An 18,243-nucleotide genomic window follows, 5' to 3' on the forward strand; every position below is an offset into this window, starting at 1 on the left:
AATAAGGATGATATCTTAAAATTTAATTTTCTCTTTACTAACGAACATGGCCATCGGTTTAAAATTTTGATCGCTGGTTGATTTTTATTTTACTGAATATATGGCTTCCCAGTTATAATTTTTTGAAAAATTCTTGTTTTTAAATTAGCATCTTAACCTAAAAAAATTAAACATTTAAAGAAGCTCCTATTTCTAAGACTATTTTGTGTCCTTAATTACTGTACGGACCTGTCACAGGGCTAATTTCCGAACTTTCATCGATATTTTGACCTTAATTTTAGATTTTTGTCTTTAATAATAAGACGTAAAGTTAATAAATTATATTAATTAATTATATTATTAAGAATCTTTAAAATAAAAGATCCTTAATATGAAGAAATATATTTTTTGGAAATTTGATCACCTTTTAATTAAGTTTGCTTTTTTGTCCAAAAGCCAAGTGCTACCGCGTAACGATTTGAAGACCTATTCCTGATTCTTGATTTACCCCAGCTTGTAGTTGTATGAACTGGCCAAAAGAAGAGAATGTAGAAATATCCTGTCCATCGACTATGACATCTAGCTAAATGGATACTCCTCACGTCCTGGGAGTAAACAGGATGGACGAAAAAGTTGCTGTTGATCAAATCATTTTGAAAAACATCCATCATTAAGTGCTTTTTATCTCAAATTCATCCCCGCTGCAGTGAGATATAAGAAATTACTCGCTGCACACTGAAACATACGAAAGCGTCTCGCTGTCATTTTCAAAATATGAACTGATCACACCAATCGTTTGCAAACCTACGAACGTTTGTGGGTTTTTACCCATGCTTTCGCCAGATCAACCACATTGTCTTCGTACGAATTTCGTACTACGAAAGCAGACGAAAAGAAAAATACTATATCTGAAGCAAAATGCACCCAAATACATGCATTGTACAACGTGCACTCACTGAAATCTGAATCAATCTCTCTTTTCGCTGAAGGACTCTTTTTACTCAGTTATACTGTTTTACTCAGTTCTCAATATTCTCATACAATGTTGTATTTTTAAACGAAGGGTTCAGTTCTTGAAATACTCTATGGTTGTTAGTGTGTCTTAAAAGCAAAAGAATGGTCTTGTGCAGGCCTTTTGAATGTACTCTTACTATTACATAATTAGAAAATTTTTGATAACATTCCATATTATTAAAAAAAAAAACATTTGTATATTCTTTTCGTCTGTGTGCGTTTGAGATTTGTATATTCTTTCCCTTTCTCATTAAAATCCCATATTGATATTCAAACGGTTGTAAATTACTATCTAACTAAGTTTTTTGAAGGCCAATAATCTGACATAGGGTCTACAGAATGCGATCTCACAGTTTGGCTTCTACATAAAATATTAATTTTATCACCATCACCAGATTCACATATACGTTTCTTTCTTAACTCTCTTGTTGGATAACACTAATACATAGATATATCATTTTACCAAATATAAATTGATACAGCTTTTCATGTTTTTTGACACGCCTTGATTGATGGCAAGCTTATAATATTTCTGGAGAATTATTTGCTATTCAATTTATCATACCTAATCTGGAGGAGTTTCTAAGACTTATAATACTCTTAGAAGTCATAATACTACATATGATACCGTCGTGGAGTATGAGTAAAAACATGTCATAAAGTTTTAAATTAGTCTGTGTGCGAACCGGAGTTGGTTACATTTGCAACACTCACATTTTAATTGAAGTCACATTTTTATAAGAAGTTTCATTATAAAAAAAGAATTACAGTACGCTAAGCTTATTAAATCCCACAACAAACATTCAATTATATCTCATTATATCACTAACAACAAACATGAATGGACACCAAATTAGTGTTGATAGGTGCCATATATGCTTAAAGCAAATATGATTTTATTCTTGAAAAGAACAAAGAACATACAAGAACTTCCACCTACATTCGTAGACATATGATTAAACACTGGCAAAGAAAACTAACAGCAATTGCAAACAACATTTTAGGTGATCTATTTTTTTCTCAGTATGTAAAAATATCCTATCAAAAGCTAATACCAACTTATACGTTCTTCTCATGACATTAACATAGAATTCGAATATTAGAAGAAAACTAATATATATATTAAAGTAATAAACCAAAGAACTATCAATATACAGAATATACCTTAATAAATATGACGTTTACTAATAAATTTAAAGTTTAAATCATAGTTGTCATAACTCAAGTTTAAGGATAATTTTTAAAGTAAGTTGAAACTGCCTTTGTGCTTCTTTTGTTTTGCCACAAAACTATTGAAACTATTGATAAATAAACGAAATTAAGGTATTGTTATCTTTAAAAGTTCATTCTTCTTTCATTACATTATCCTTATACTATATATTCGTTCACTTTTGGTCCCCACTGTATCATTAAACCTACACTTACAATATTTTTATTGTGAACCACCATTTCAAGTATCATGCAATAAAGTTTGAAAAAATTAATACAACTATAATAAGACAACAAAGGAATCATATGGAAAATGTACGCATATATGTATATTGTCTTTAATGCAGATAACATTTACGTATAGATTTTATAAATAAATTTGCCATCACATTTGTTAGCCGTATTTGCAAGAGTTTTGTTGCGACTGAAATATTGCTTCTGTTGCAAACTAAGCGAAAAATCAGTGTGGGAGTCCATAATCTTTAGAGTGGAACAACCATTTACTTCGTTTGTTTTTTTACAATATTCTCAAAAGCTTATTATTTTATATAAATATACCAACAATAAAAATGTGGTGTTTTAGTGTTGTTGCATGGTTGTTAGCTAATGGCATACATGTATCTATGGCCATGTGAATTATCAATTCTGACTAATTAGAATAGATTGAAAATAGATTTGTATATGCTTGAATAAGAGATCTTAAGTATGATGTTTTTTTCAATAATGGGAGAATGGAAAACTAACAACAACAGACAATGAATCACAGCAATATGGTTGTTAGGATATCATAGATAATTGTTATGATTGCATTTTTCAACAGAGAGTAAATAATAAATTCGAGAAAAAAGACTTTAAAACTTAGAGCTTTTGCTAGTGGCGTCTCTTAACAAAGCGATATAAAGTTAAGCCTATCTTCAAACTAGCAAATTAAAAATTGTGGATAGACAGCAAAGATTGAAGCAAACGCCATTGTTTTTCGTTTTGTTTCAAGTTCTTTTTTTTTTTGCCTGAATTCATTCGCAGCTAAAATGTCTATTAAATTATGGCGAACTCCGACGGACTGTATTCTTCGCCAGAACACAAACAACAACACACAACAAAGACAAAAACATTGAAGCTGAGTTGATTGGTGTCCATTTCGTGAGCATTTAATTACATTTGCAATTAATTGAAGAGAAATGTATACTGACGCAGCTATATGTTGCAAATTTTTTGCTCATTGAACTCAGTACCACTTCTATGGAATGTGTTTGCATTTTCATTTGTCATCATTTTTATACGCTACACCACTACTGTGGTACAGGGTATTATAACTTAGTGAAATGAAGAGAGATAAACCCATTGATATGTATACCGATCGACTCAGAATCACCTTCTGATTTGATTTAGCTATGTATGCCCGTGTGTCCACGTTAATTTGTGTACAAACAACAGGTCGAAATTTTCATCCGATCGCCTTCAAATTCGGTATGGACATGTTTTTTGAACTAGAGACGAAGCCTATTGAAATTGGAAAAAAATCGGTTCAGATTTGGATATAGCTCCCATATATATGTTTGCCCGATTTGCAGTAATACAGCAATAAAATGGTAATTTGTTAACCGATTCTCTCGGAATTTACCAGGAAGGAGTTTCTTATGATTCTCGATATTACTGGTGAAATTCATTGAAATCGGTCCAGATTTGTATACAGCTCCCATATATATGTTCGCCCGATTTGCAGTAATACAGCAATAAAGTGGTCATTTGTTAACCGATTCTCTCGAAATTTGCCAGGAAGAATTTTCTTATGACTCTCGATATTACTGGTGAAGTTCATTGAAATCGGTTCAGATTTGTATACAGCTCCCATATATATGTTCGCCCGATTTGCAGTAATACAGAATAAAAATGGTCATTTGTTAGCCGATTCTCTCGAAATTTGCCAGGAAGGATTTTCTTATGACTCTCCATCGAACTAGTGAATTTCATAGAAATCGGTTTAGAATTAGATATAGCTCTCATATATTCACTCGCTCCCATGCATATATTCATCCGGTTTTAAGAAATATTGCAATAAAGTGCCAATTCGTTAACCGATTCTCTCGAAATTTGGCGGTAAGGATTTTCTTATGACACTATATATTACTGGCGAATTTCTTAGAAATTGTATCAAATTTAGATATAGCTGTCATTTACGTGTATCGCCCGATTTTCACTTCTAAAGCCACTGCAAACGCATTTATTAACCAATCTTATCAAAATTGTGCACAACGCTTTCCTCAATGACTACCACAATATCTAAGAAGTTTGGTCAAAATCGATTTAGATTTTGATGTTGCTCCCATAGATATGTTCGTCGGATTTTAGGTAATTTGTTGTCATATGTCAACCGTTGTTATTACATTTTGAACATATTTGCTTTGCTCGAAATTTGATACAGGAATTAAACTAACCCAACTGAATACATGCGCTGAGGTCTATCAGAATTGGTTCAGAATAAAATATAGCCCCCCTCTTGTATTTATAGTGTAGATGTAGGGTATTAGAAAGTCGCCACCCGACTTTTGCCTTTCCTTACTGGTTTGTAATGTGTTTTGACAGTTCTTCGGGGGATAAATCAAAGTCAGTACTAGGCTTTGAGGTGAAGATAATTTTATTTTATAATTCGCTCTCTTTCAAGACAAGATTAATCACCGAAGAATTCTTTGCAATGAACAAGTAAAGCCTGGGGCCGAATTACTTACCGAATGGCAACGCATGACATACGGTCAAAAATTGGGGGCTTTGAACGCTCCAAAATGATGAGGCCCTATCATGAACTGAATAGATCAAATTTTTTTCGGTCGTTATATAGAGCAGAAGTCTCACTTATCGTGTCCATCTAGACAGATCCAACGTCTTATTGGAAAACATGATGAAAGACTATAGATTTCTAAACTACCAATTTTCTCATGAACATTCCATTGTGGAACAGGAGATACTTCTCTCATATCAATGAGTGCAGCCCGATTAAAGTTTCAGCTCAATGATAAGGGGCCTCCTTTTTATGTCGAGTCCGAACGGTGTGCCGCATAGCGATACTACTTGGTAGAGATACCTCACAAATGTAGCCAGTATAAATAAGGGGATAACCACCGTTTGAACCCAGACATTCGGCGTCATAGGTGGACATGCTAACCTCAGGCCTCCAGATAGACTACAGATTGCAAGTGCCAATTTCAACAGCAGCTGTGAGGGCGTGGAGGAAGAGGAAACAATAGAACATCTCCTGTATGCCCATTGTCTTTAGGTTCTTATTTCTTCGATGACTTCTCTGAATTAACGGATGTGAACATTCATAACCAGCCACATCGCCTTAAAAGCCTAATAATGCTTTTAAAACGATCTTGCTGGTTCAAGTTTAAAAACTAAAACTTTCTTCCACTGTTCCTAATATTCCCACATTAGTTAATACTTAACAAGTAAAAGCGTGCTAAGTTCGGCTTTGCCGAATCTTATATACCCTCCACATTGGATCGCATTTGTCAAGTTCTTTGCCTCTTTATAGGCAAAAAAAGAAGAATAATGAACAAGATTTGCTATGCTATTGGAGCTATATCAGGTTAAGGAACGACTCGGATTGGATATTGGAGACCATAGTAGAAGTCATTGTAAAAAATGTCAGCTTAATCGGGATAAGATTGCGCTCTATAGGGACTCAAAAAGTAACATCCAGATATCGGTTAAAATGGGAGCCATATCAGGTTATGGACCATATTTGGTACACATACTGTCATAGGAGAAGAGTTTGTGCAAAATTTCAGCCAAACCAGAGAAGAACTTTGCCCTCCAGGGGCTCACGAAGTGCATTTGGGAGTTAAGGTATGAGCCCGATTCAGACCATACTTGGAACATCCGTTGAATGTCATACTCAAGAAGTATATTCGGGAGATCGGTTGATAAGGGAGTTATGGGAGCCATACTTGGTAGGTAAATTGGGGGTAATAGGAGACGTCCTGTTGGAAAGGCAAATAGGTAAAGAATTGCACCCTCCAAGAAGTATATTCGGAAGATCGGTTCATATGGGAGCTGTACAAGGTTTTTAATTGATTCAAACCATACCTGGAACATCTGTTGAATGTCATAGAGGCTCAAGAAGTATATTTGGGAGATCTGTCTATAGATGAGCTATAAATGAACCGGTTCAGACCATATTTAGAACATCTGTTGAATGTCATTAAAAACTTCATAGTACAAAATTGGAGACAAATCGGATAAGAATTGCGCACTCTAGAGGCTTGTTAGTTTAATCGGGAGATGAGTTTACATGGGAGCTATATCAGAACTAAGATATGACCTTTTATATTCCCAACCAACCTACATAGGAAGCAAGTATTTGTGCAATATTTCAAACGCCCTGCCTTACTCCTTCGAAAGTTAGCATGCTTTCAATAGACAGACGGATGGAAATAGCTAGATCAGCTTAAAGTTTTATGGCGATAAAAAATATGTATCTTTATGGGGACTCAGATATTTCGATGTGTAATAAACGGAATAATGAAGTTAGTGTACCCCCATTTTATGGTGGAAGGTGTAAAATTACATATTTTTGTATTGAAATACAGTCGGACCTCAATTATTCGGGAACCTCCATTATCTGGGAACCTCCATTATCTGGGAACCTCCATTATCAGGGATTGACGAGATATTTTTGAATTTTTTTCATTGCTTCGATTATCCATTATTACCTCCATTATCCGGAGGGGATGGTGGGTTTTCGCTCGTTCTCATTTTTTGTGCAGAATGTGACTCTGTTTGTGGGTATTAAAGCCTATAGCCATGAAAAATGCAGAAGAACCAAAAGTGGACGTAGAAATTTAAGAATAGTCGTAAATAACGATTAGAGGGAACTTCAGTAACAGACACATTGATAAGGGATACGTTTTCCACTCAAAGTTGAAGATAAGATTGAAATGGGAAAATCGATTATCCGTAATGCCTGGGGTCCCAAGCATGGCGGATAACCGAGGTCCAACTGTAATTTAAGAACGAATTACTTCTTGAGCCTTGAATACATATTCCTGATCCGCTTCTTCTATTCTGCCAAATGAAATTTCAATCCTTAAACCAAAGAAATACCTGAAATTCAATTTACTTAAACCAGTTGAATCCACCATGTATTGTTACAGCCGTAATACTTTTAGTGACGCAAACCAAAAATGACTGAGAGGAGAAAATTAAAATTTCGACAAATGAAAAGGCTTGGCAAAAATGAGTTCATCGAATCAAAGGTATGGAAAAATTCAAAATTTTCCAAAAAGATTTTACATACGATACGCCTGAAAATGTACTAAAAATATTTGAATACAAACTTAACGAGACAATAAGCTTCGAATTATATATTTGGAAAATTGACTACTAGTAAAGCAGGCAACAGCATAAATGCTTATTTCTAGATATGGAAAAAAATTAGGAAAAATCAATAAAATTTCAAATTTATGAACCAAATAAAGGGATGGCCCCCAAACTGTACGAAAGCTAAATAGCTTAACAATATGCACTCAACCCTGAGTGATTCAAGGTGAATTGGTTATATTTTTATAAACTACCTAACCAAAGGTAAATGTGTATTTAAGAAAAAAACCCAACACCATTCATAGATGCTGCCCTATATAAGATTTTTTTTTTGATGAGAGAAAAAAAATATTACTGACCAAGCAAATAGGCCTTCATTTGTGCTAATTGCCAGTAAATAAAAATTTATACTAAACAAATAATAAGGCAAAACGATAATGTTACATGGGGTTTACAAAAACTATGAGCGCTAAAAAAATCTTCCCCACCCTTTAGGACCAAAGTAAATGTAAATTTGCTAAAACAAAAACCGAAAAATGCTTAAACAAAACACAAGCTAATAATTACGCCAATTAACACCTGAAAAGCATCGCCATCAACAGCAGCATCACCAGCCGACAACAAAATACACCATAAGCCAAAAAAGGTAGATGGATTTGCCTTTTTCATTTGAAATTTGCAGACAAATTTGTTTACGCCACTGACAAAACGCTTGACATCTGGCGCCTTTTCCTCCATTCGCACTCGAACTCGCACTTAAGGCGAATGCCATCAAATATAATTATCGTATTTTGTTTTGGTGAATGTTGGCATGCCAATCCCCAAAGATGATTGAGACAAAGCAATGAAGTTGCCATTTCTTCCTCTCAATCAATGTCATTTGCTAACTTTTTTTCAAATTAGATAAAATGTTTATTTAAATTTGGTTTTTTTTCTCAATCGTTTTGACTGACTTCTTGTGCCCCCTGCTCAATTTGTCCCAAAAAGTGTGAACTTCCAAAAGCGAACAGACAAAAAACACCAAAACAGTAAAGTTTCATAGATGATGGATGCCTTATTTGTTGGGTCTATAATTAAATTTTAAAACAGATAATTTTGACATGTTTATTAGTCAAAATTGTGTGTATTGTGTTAAAAATGTCGATTACAACATTTTTTTTATTTCATTAAATTTGGGTTACTCCACAGATGGTTTAAAATCAGCTAAATATGGACAGTCATCATCTTCAAATCAATGAAAAAATTATTATTAAAGTATAATTAAGCCAAATAAAGAAATAATAGCCATCCGCCTTGGCTCGCATAAATAAATTTACGAAAAATCCAAAAATTCCAATAAAGTTGTGCAAACAATTATGGCAATGTCCCTTGACGCAGCACAAAACTTAATTTCCGCTCAATTTCGCACCAAAATGTCAAATGAAAAAATGTTTGTCCTAATTTTTAGGATTCGCTATTGGTATCATAATGAGACACATAGGACTACGAGCTGTAAAATCGGTAGGTCGGAAAAAGTGATAATATGTGTAGAGCATGAGGGGAAGATGATGAGACGTTGGAGCACTTCCTTTGTCATTGCCCGGCTTTCGGGTCTAACAGATACCGGCACTTAGGTGGAGACACAATACCAGACATGAACCAACTTAGGGGAGTGGTATTGAAAACAATTAAGGATTTTGTAAGTAGCACGGAATTACTAACTTAAAATTTTCTTTTTAGAGTTTACTTTATTAAATATAAAAATTGCGTTTTTATTTTAAAGTTTTGGTTCTATGTCTAGTTGCAATTGGTTAAATCCTACGAAAAAGGAAAAATCTTGAGTTATGGGCCAAGTTTTTTTCAGTGTACGCTTGTAAGTTAGGCGGCCGGCCCTCTTCGGAATTGTTCCCAAATAAGACCTTTCATTTAGATACTATATTATTCTGGTAAGTCAGCATAGCATGGTTCTAAAATTTTACCTAGGATGGGGATTACCACCACTACTATGGTTACCCCATAACATACAATGCTCTAAGTAATGAAAATATGAAATTTCATCAGAATCGGACAAGAGAATCGAGGGTCAGGCGTTAAGGGGTCAGTGCGTTTTAGGTTGTTTAAAAAAAAAATTGTTTTGGGGTAAAATTTTCAAAGTTCAGAATCAGCTTTTAAGGATTTAAAAAAAAAATTAAGTATATATTGGGATTATATCCGAAAAACATTTTTTCTTAAAAATTAATATTCTTATTTTTTTTTTCGTTGGTAAGGAGTTAAAAATATGTTACCTATGATTCCCAAATCAAATAATTCTGGGGTTCCTTTGAATTAAAGCTTCAAAATGGCACTTACCTGAAATAAGAAGAAATAAATAAAAATTTAAATTGTGTTATGTAAAGAAAAAAATTTAAGTATATTATAAAATTTTAAAGTATTTAAAACTAAAGTATCTAACAAATGTCAAGTTATGCCATATCACTGACTATGACACGACATGACATGTAAGTAAATTACAATAATCAATTTATAGCATATCAAGCCAACTACGTCATGGAGACCAACGTAGCGCAGAGATCAGCAAGTCCGCCTATGACGCTGAACACCTGGGTTCGAGTCCTGGCATGTCGAGCCAACCACGTCATGGAGCCCAACGAAGCCCAGAGGTAAACAAGCCCGCCAACACGCTGACCAGCTGGGTTTGATTCCTGGCAAGAACATCAGAAAAAATGTTCAGCGGTGGTTATCCTCTTCTAATGCTGGCACCATTTGTGATGTAATTTACCATGGAAAAAACTTCTGCCCAAAGAGGACGCACTGCAGCATGCCGTTCAAGCTCGGCTATAAAGAGGAAGTCCCTTATCATTAAGAAGAAAAATTGAATCAAATAGTACTCATTGATATTTGCGTAGTTTATTCCTGTTCCTTAAATGGAAAGTTCATGGGCAAATTTGCCCTTGTACGGCAAAGCGACTACCAGTAAATGCTGGTTTACACAGGTAATAATTAAACAACTTATGTAGATCATACAATCGAACGACACCAATACATATGGGATGACATGGTGTCATCCTATATCACACCATGCCTTATATACTATATAACGATATGCCATAATGAACTTATTGCCGCATGTCTATGTCTAGCAATAAGTTCATATAATTTCCCTTTTAATTTTTTAAGCTACACAAAATATCTTTTTTTTTCATTTTATATCTACACCATGTCAACCGATTATATTGTTAATATTGACATCTTTGGCTTCTCTTTGCCAAATCCTGATTTCCTTTTATAATCCGCCTTGGCCGTCTACTATGCGGGACATAATAAAATCATTAACTAGCAGCTGTTTACTAAAAGTCAATTGACGACGAAAAAAAAACACAAAAATGAAATTATCTCTTATTTATTGGCATTATCGATTTCTTCGTTCAACCGGAGAGTTGTGTTGTCTTCATGGGCAGTTTTTAATTTGTCCACCTACGACCACCCTCTGTTTGGAGGGGACATAATACTGCCAGTAATGACTTTATGGACAAATTGCTGATGAAAATTGAAGTTTAATTTACTTATGGGCGTTCTCTCCTCCGTTTTTTCTTTGGCTAAAACAGTAAAGGCAAAAAAAAAAAGAAATTAGTTGAATTTCTGAAATAAACGGTTTTTTTTTTTTTTGGTTGTCTCAAAAGTTGACGGCGGCCTTACAATGTTGCTGTGTTAGCGTTGGCGGCTGCTGCCACTGCTGACCTTGCCGTTTTCTTCGCCCATAAACTTTGGCTTGCAATTAAATACAGAGTGGACTTGATGCCGAAAAAAGTTTGCAAATTATTTTCAAGGGATTTAAGGAATTTGTTGGACATGAACAAATAAGAGGGTTAACATTTAAATTACTCAATAATGAATCCAGAAAAAAGGTAGATAAAATTGGGTTGCCCGAAGAAACAACAGAAAACGTAACCAATGGGTTGTACATTTAACATATTAATGAAAGGATGACAAAAAAATTCCCAAAAAGGGATAAAAGGATCTACCATTACATGACAACGTATTGAACCCACAACCAAAGAAAAAAGATAAATAAATGAAAAGAAAATTAAAAGCCTAAAATATCCGCTTAGAAATATGCTACAAAATTAAATGAAGTTCAGAGACTTGAAATTTGTGAGTCCTTGAATGCCAAGGATAAGAAATTTTAAAATAAATTGGGAAAATTTTATAAATAAACGAAAAAATTTATAAATTAATAAAACAAATAAAAAAACATAAGAACAAATATGGCGCCCGATGTGAGATGTTAAACTTATGAAAATAAATGTAAGATTTAAGTCGAAAGAGTGGGTGCTTACAAATTTTATGATTCGTGCTTTGTTTTTTTAATACTTTAAGAAATTCCCAAGAGACGAATGAAATAAATTTGGCGCCCAACATAAGCTAATAAACTATTGACGGTAAAACTTCGAAAAAACAGCCGCAACGTGGCTTCTTCTAACATTAACTTTATTGCTTTGGTCTTTAAACTATTCTTCAATTTCTTTACCACTTTATAGTATATTGCAAAATCCAAAACTGGCGCCCAACGTCGTGCCAAGCCGAAACTTGATACTCCAAAATAATAATATACAATTTTTTACAAGATTTTTCCATCGATTTAAAAGAACACCAATCAAAGTGCGTTGGGCTGAGTCTTATACATCTCTTTTATAGGCAGAAACTAAAACAAGTATTATAGGAAGTCATAGCAGAGTGCACATCTGAATTATTTTTTTAATCGGAATTTAATTCAAGAAATTAAATCGAGAGAGCGCTTGCGACGCTGGATATCAGAACTCCAAACGGATTAAAACTTGAGTCCTCCAAATGCCCAAGAAGTCAAATCGGAGGATCGGTTTATACGGCAGCTATATCAGGCTATAGACCGATATGGATCAAACAGCATAAACGTAAGAAGTCTCCGCAAAACCTAACGTGCAAAATATTCAAGAATTGAGCATTACACCTTGGAAGGTTGGCAAACTTTCAAAAAACGAACAGATGGACATGGTAAAATCAAGATTTAGCGTCATTATGCCAATCGTCGTAATGACATCATATCTTATCATATCTGTTCATTCGCTTCATTCATTCGTTTCTTCATTCTATCGCATTTAGCGGTCGCTAAATCAATTTCTTTCGAGTAAACAACGAATGAACGACCAAAATTAGTGGTCTAGGCAGTAAATGTTTAGTTTTTATACCCTATTTGTAACAACCAAAAGGAAGACAGAAAGACCCATTGATAAGTAACCATCAGAATCACTTTCTCGTTCGATTTAGCCATGTCCGTCTGTCCATGTTAAATTGTGTACAAACTACAGGTCGCAGTTTTCATCCTATCGTCTTCAAATTTGGTACAGGCATATTTTTCGGCCTAGAGACGAAGCCTATTAAAATTGAAAACTAGTAAGAGCGCGCTAAGTTCGGCCGGGCCAAATTTTATATACCTTCCACCATGGATCGCATTTGTCGAGTTCTATGCGCGGTATCTTTTTTTAGGCAAATAAAGAACATTGAATAAGAACTGTTATGCTATTGGAGCTACATCAAGTTATAGTCCGATTCGAACCATAAATGAATGTCGAACATTGTAGAAGTCATTGTGTAATATTTCAGTTTATTCGGGTAAGAATTGCGCCTTGTATGGGGCTCAAGAAGCAAAATCGGGAGATAGGTTTATATGGGAGCTGTATCAAGCTATTGATCGACTCAGACCATATTAGACACGTATGTTGAAGGTCATGAGAGAAGCCGTTGTACAAAATTTCTGCCAAATCGGATGAGAATTGTGCCCCCTAGAGGCTCAAGAAGTCAAGATCGCAGATCGGTTTATATGGCAGTTATAAAAGGTTATGAACCGATTTGATCATACTAAACACAGTTGTTGGAAGTGATGTCAAAACACCACGTGCAAAATTTCATTTGCGCCCTCTAGAGGCTCAAGAAGTCAAGACCTAAGATCCGTTTATATGGCAGCTATATCAAAACATGGACCGATTTAAAACATACTAAACACAGTTGTTTAAAGTGATACCAAAACATCACGTGCACAATTTCAATCAAGTTGGACGAGAATTGCGCCCTCGAGAGGCTCAAGAAGTCAAGACCCAAGATAGGTTTATATGGCAGCTATATTAACCGATGAACCGATTTGACCCGTTTTCAATCCCAACCGACTTAAACTAATAAAAAGTATTTGTGCAAAATTTGAAGCGGCTAGCTTTACTCTTTCGAAAGTAAGCGTGATTTCGACAGACAGACGGATGGACGGACATTGCTAGATGGACTTAAAATGACATGACGATCAAGAATATATATACTTTATGGGGTCTCAGACGCATATTTCGAGGTGTTACAAACAGAATGACCCCCATCCTATGGTGGAGGGTATAAAAATCGGTTCAGATTTAGATATAGCTTCCATATAGATGTTCGTCCGATTTGCAGTTATAATGCAATAACATGGTCATTTGTTTTATCTAGACTGGTGAATTTCATAAAAATCGGTTCTGATTTAGATATAGCTCTCATATATATATATCGCCCGATTTTCACTCCTAGAGCTCCTGCAGGCTCTTTTATTGACCAATCTTCGCAAAACTTTTTACAACGCTTCCCTCAAAGACTTACACAATATCTACACACTTTAGTCGAAATCGGTTCAAATTAAGATATATAGCTCCCATGTATATGTTCGTCCGATTTTGAGAAATATTGCAATAAAGTGCTCATTTGTCAACCGATTCTCTAGTTTTTTATATTAAATTGCCAAATTTAAACAGGTAAAATCGTGCCAAGTTTGGCCGGGGCGAATCTTAAATACCCTCCAACATGGATCGCATTTGTCAAGTTCTTTGAATGGCTTTTTCAATACATATATGAGCTACATCAAGTTAATGACCGATATGAACCATACTTGTCTTAGCTGATAGAAGTCATAGAAAAACACCACCTCCAAAATTTCAGGCAAATCGAGTGAAAATTGCGCTCTCCAATGGCTCAGTGTGTCAAATTGAGGGCAGCTATATCAGGTTAATGGACACAGTTGTTGGAAGTCGTAACAAAACGATGTATGCACAATTTCAACCAAGTTGGATAAGAATTGCGCCCTCTAGAGGCTCAAGAAATCAAGACCCTAGATCGGTTTATATGGCAGCTATATCAGGTTATGGACTGATTTAGACCATACTTGGCACAGTCGTTGGAAGTTATTCCTCAACATTATGTGTAAAATTTCAGCCAAATCGGATAAGAATTGCGTCCTCTAGAAGCTCAAGAAGTCAATATCCATGATCGGTTTATATGGCAGCTATACCAGGTCATGAACTGATTCAGACCATACTTACATATTTTAGACCAATCGGATAAGAATTAGTCCTCTAGAAGCTGAAGAAGTCAAGACCCATGATCGGTTTTTATGGCAACTATATCAGGTTATGGACTGATTTAGACCATACTTGGCACAGTTGTTTGAAGTAAATCCTCAACATTATGTGCAAAATTTCAGCCAAATCGGATAAGAATTGCGCCCTCTAGAAGCTCAAGAAGTCTAGACCCATGATTGGTTTATATGGCAGCTATATCAGGTTATGGACTGATTCAGATCATACTTACATATTTTAGCCCAATCGGATATGAACTGCGCCCTCTAGAAGCTGAAGAAGTGAAGACCCAAGATCGGTTTATATGGCAGCTATATCAGGTTATGGACTGATTTAAACCATACTTAGCATAGTTGTAGGAAGTGATACCAAAACACCACGTGCTAAATTTCAGCCAAAACGGATAAAAATGCGTCCTCTAGATGGTCAAGAAGTCAAGACCCATGATCGGTTTATATGGCAGTTATATCCAAACATGGACCGATTTGGCCCACTTACAATCCCAACAGACCTACGCTAATAAGATACAGCGGTCAAAAAAAGTATTCATCATTAGCAAAATTGATAATAAATTCACTTATTTTGGGTAATTGAAGAAAATTTAAAGTAAACAAATAATGCAGTTTTATGCAATAGTTTATTTTTCGTAATATGTTTTAAAATAAATTCAAAAAATAAATTTAATTAGCGCAAAAAATGCAATTTTATATAATAACACCAAAAACAGAACAAAAAAAGTATTCATCATTGATGTGCTATCATCAAAGTCAAATTCAAATATTATTTGGGAATCCCCCTTTTCTGTTTTATTTAGTAAAGGAGGCTTTGCCCTTGACAGCAAATATTTAATTTCATTGAAAATATAGTTTTTGTCAAAATGGGTCGTAAGCAAAACGAGGTTTCTGATGAGGTAAAAGTTTTGATAATAAAACACCACAGGAATGGTTTAACTCAAAAAACTATCAGTGAAATATTAAATAGACCACGATCTACTATACAATCCATCATCAGAAAGTGGACAGAAACGAAAACTGTTGACAATAAACCAAGATCTGGTCGACCAAAAGCACTTTCAGTTGGAGATGTGCGTTGGCTAGTGCGGCAAGTTCAGAAAACTCCGAAGACAAATGCGACCATTCTTCGTAAAAACACTATGGAATATTTAGGGAAGGAAGTTACTACACAAACAATTCGAAATACACTCAAAAGGCATAGTTACAGAGGAAGAACTGCACGTAAGAAGCCCTTTATAAATAAAATAAACCGAGTGAAAAGGCTAAACTTCGCAAAAATGTATGTAAAACAGCCCGAATCATTTTGGAAAACAGTTATTTTTGCAGACGAGAGCAAGTTTAATCTTTTTGGGTGCGATGGAAAGGTCATAGTGTACAGAAAAACAAATACAGAGCTTGAAGAACGAAACACAGTTGCTACTGTAAAACATGGTGGAGGTGGTTTAATGGTTTGGGGGTGTATGGTGGCTTCAGGAGCGGGAAATCTTGAAATTATTAATGGAGTAATGGATCATAAGTATTACATTGACATTTTAAAGAGGAATTTAAAAGATAGTGCTGTAAAACTTGGGCTTGGTAATAACTTTCAATATTATCAAGATAATGACCCCAAACATTCTGCTTTAAATACCAAGATGTGGATGCTGTATAACTGCCCCAAAGTCATTAAAACTCCTCCTCAAAGTCCCGACTTGAACCCAATTGAACATCTTTGGGAACATCTCGAACGCAAATTGAGAACGCGCAACAGGTGATAATGGAGGAATGGACTAATATAGACCAAAATATAACCGCTAAATTAGTCCAATCGATGTCAAACCGTTTAAAAGAAGTTATAAGACGCGGTGGTCGAATAACAAAGTATTAATTTTTTTAAATTATGTTATTTATTTTTTTGTTTTTTTGCAATGATGAATACTTTTTTTGTTTAATTTTTTGTGTTCAGCTGTAAAATGGCCCTTTTTGTTCCAATAAATACTATTTTTTTCTTTAAAAACAATGAAATTGTGTACATATATATCACACAAGCACTACTGCATCATTAGTTTAATATGTTTTTATTCCAATTGTCTTTTGTAGACTTATTAAAAAAAAAACATTGAATGATGAATACTTTTTTTGACCGCTGTATATCAATGCAAAATTTCAAGCGTCTAGCTTAACTCCTTCTAAAGTAAGCCTGCTTTCCACAGACGGATGGACGGACGGACGGACGGACGGACATGCCTAGATCAACATAAAGTGGCAAGACGAAGTTAATAACCCCCATTCTATGGTAGTGGGTACAAAAAAAAAATTTCAAAAAAATAATAATTGGACAGTCTTCTATGAAGTAAAATAAGAATCAATCAGCTATCGAAATTTGAAATGAGTGGCATAGCATCTTTATTCTAAAGTTTTGGCTGTTTGGCTGTTTTTCAGTATGGGTTCGAACCCTGGAGAGATAATCAGAATTTTTCAACATTGGTTTTCCACTCCTAATGCCGGCCGACATTTGTGAGGTATTATGCTATGCATAGAAACCGTGTAAAAACTTCTGCCCAAAGAGATGTCGCACTGCGGCACACCGTTCTGACTCATCGATAAGAAGGAGTTCCCCTATCATTAAGCTTAAAACTTGTTAGAAGCTAGACCCTGCTCCTTAATAGAATGTTCATGGACAAATGCACATGTGTGTATTGAACTAAAAAGGAATCCAATCCTCAATAATACATTTTCCAAGCAAGTTTTAAAGGAGTTTGAAGTTTTGTTATTATACATATTTATTGTTCCATTCCTTGAAAATGGCAACTCTTAAGCTTCATCTTTATTTTTTTATTTTTTCTAATAAAAGTTTTGTAAATACTTTGTTGTATACCCCCAAAACTCATCATTCAACATTGTTAAAATTAAAATTAAACAACTCCTACGCTTAAAGACAATCATCGTTTTGTCAAAGATTCAAAAAAAGTTGTATATTGAAAGTCAACACGTTGAATAATGTTTTGACTTTGTATAATGTTAATTGGGAATGCCCATTTTTTTCTTGGATAGATCTTAACCGTAGGAAAAGGGGAAACTATCACGAGCCAAAAAAAAAAATTAAAACAAATTTTATTGTAGCAATTTATAAATGCTATATTAGAGTCCATCACATAATTGCTTATCTTTAAAATGAAAAGTTCAAGACAAAACTCTAAAGGAAGTAGCAGTGTGGCTGCAAAGAAAAACGACAACAACAGCAATACAGAAAACTTAATTGACTTTAAAGTGTGTCAATGGAATGTTTATGAGAAATTGAAATGCTAGCAAAAAACAAGAACGAAAATGAAGAAAAACTCTTCCAA

This window comes from Stomoxys calcitrans, chromosome 4, assembly GCF_963082655.1.
Source record: "Stomoxys calcitrans chromosome 4, idStoCalc2.1, whole genome shotgun sequence".
NCBI lineage: Eukaryota > Metazoa > Arthropoda > Insecta > Diptera > Muscidae > Stomoxys > Stomoxys calcitrans.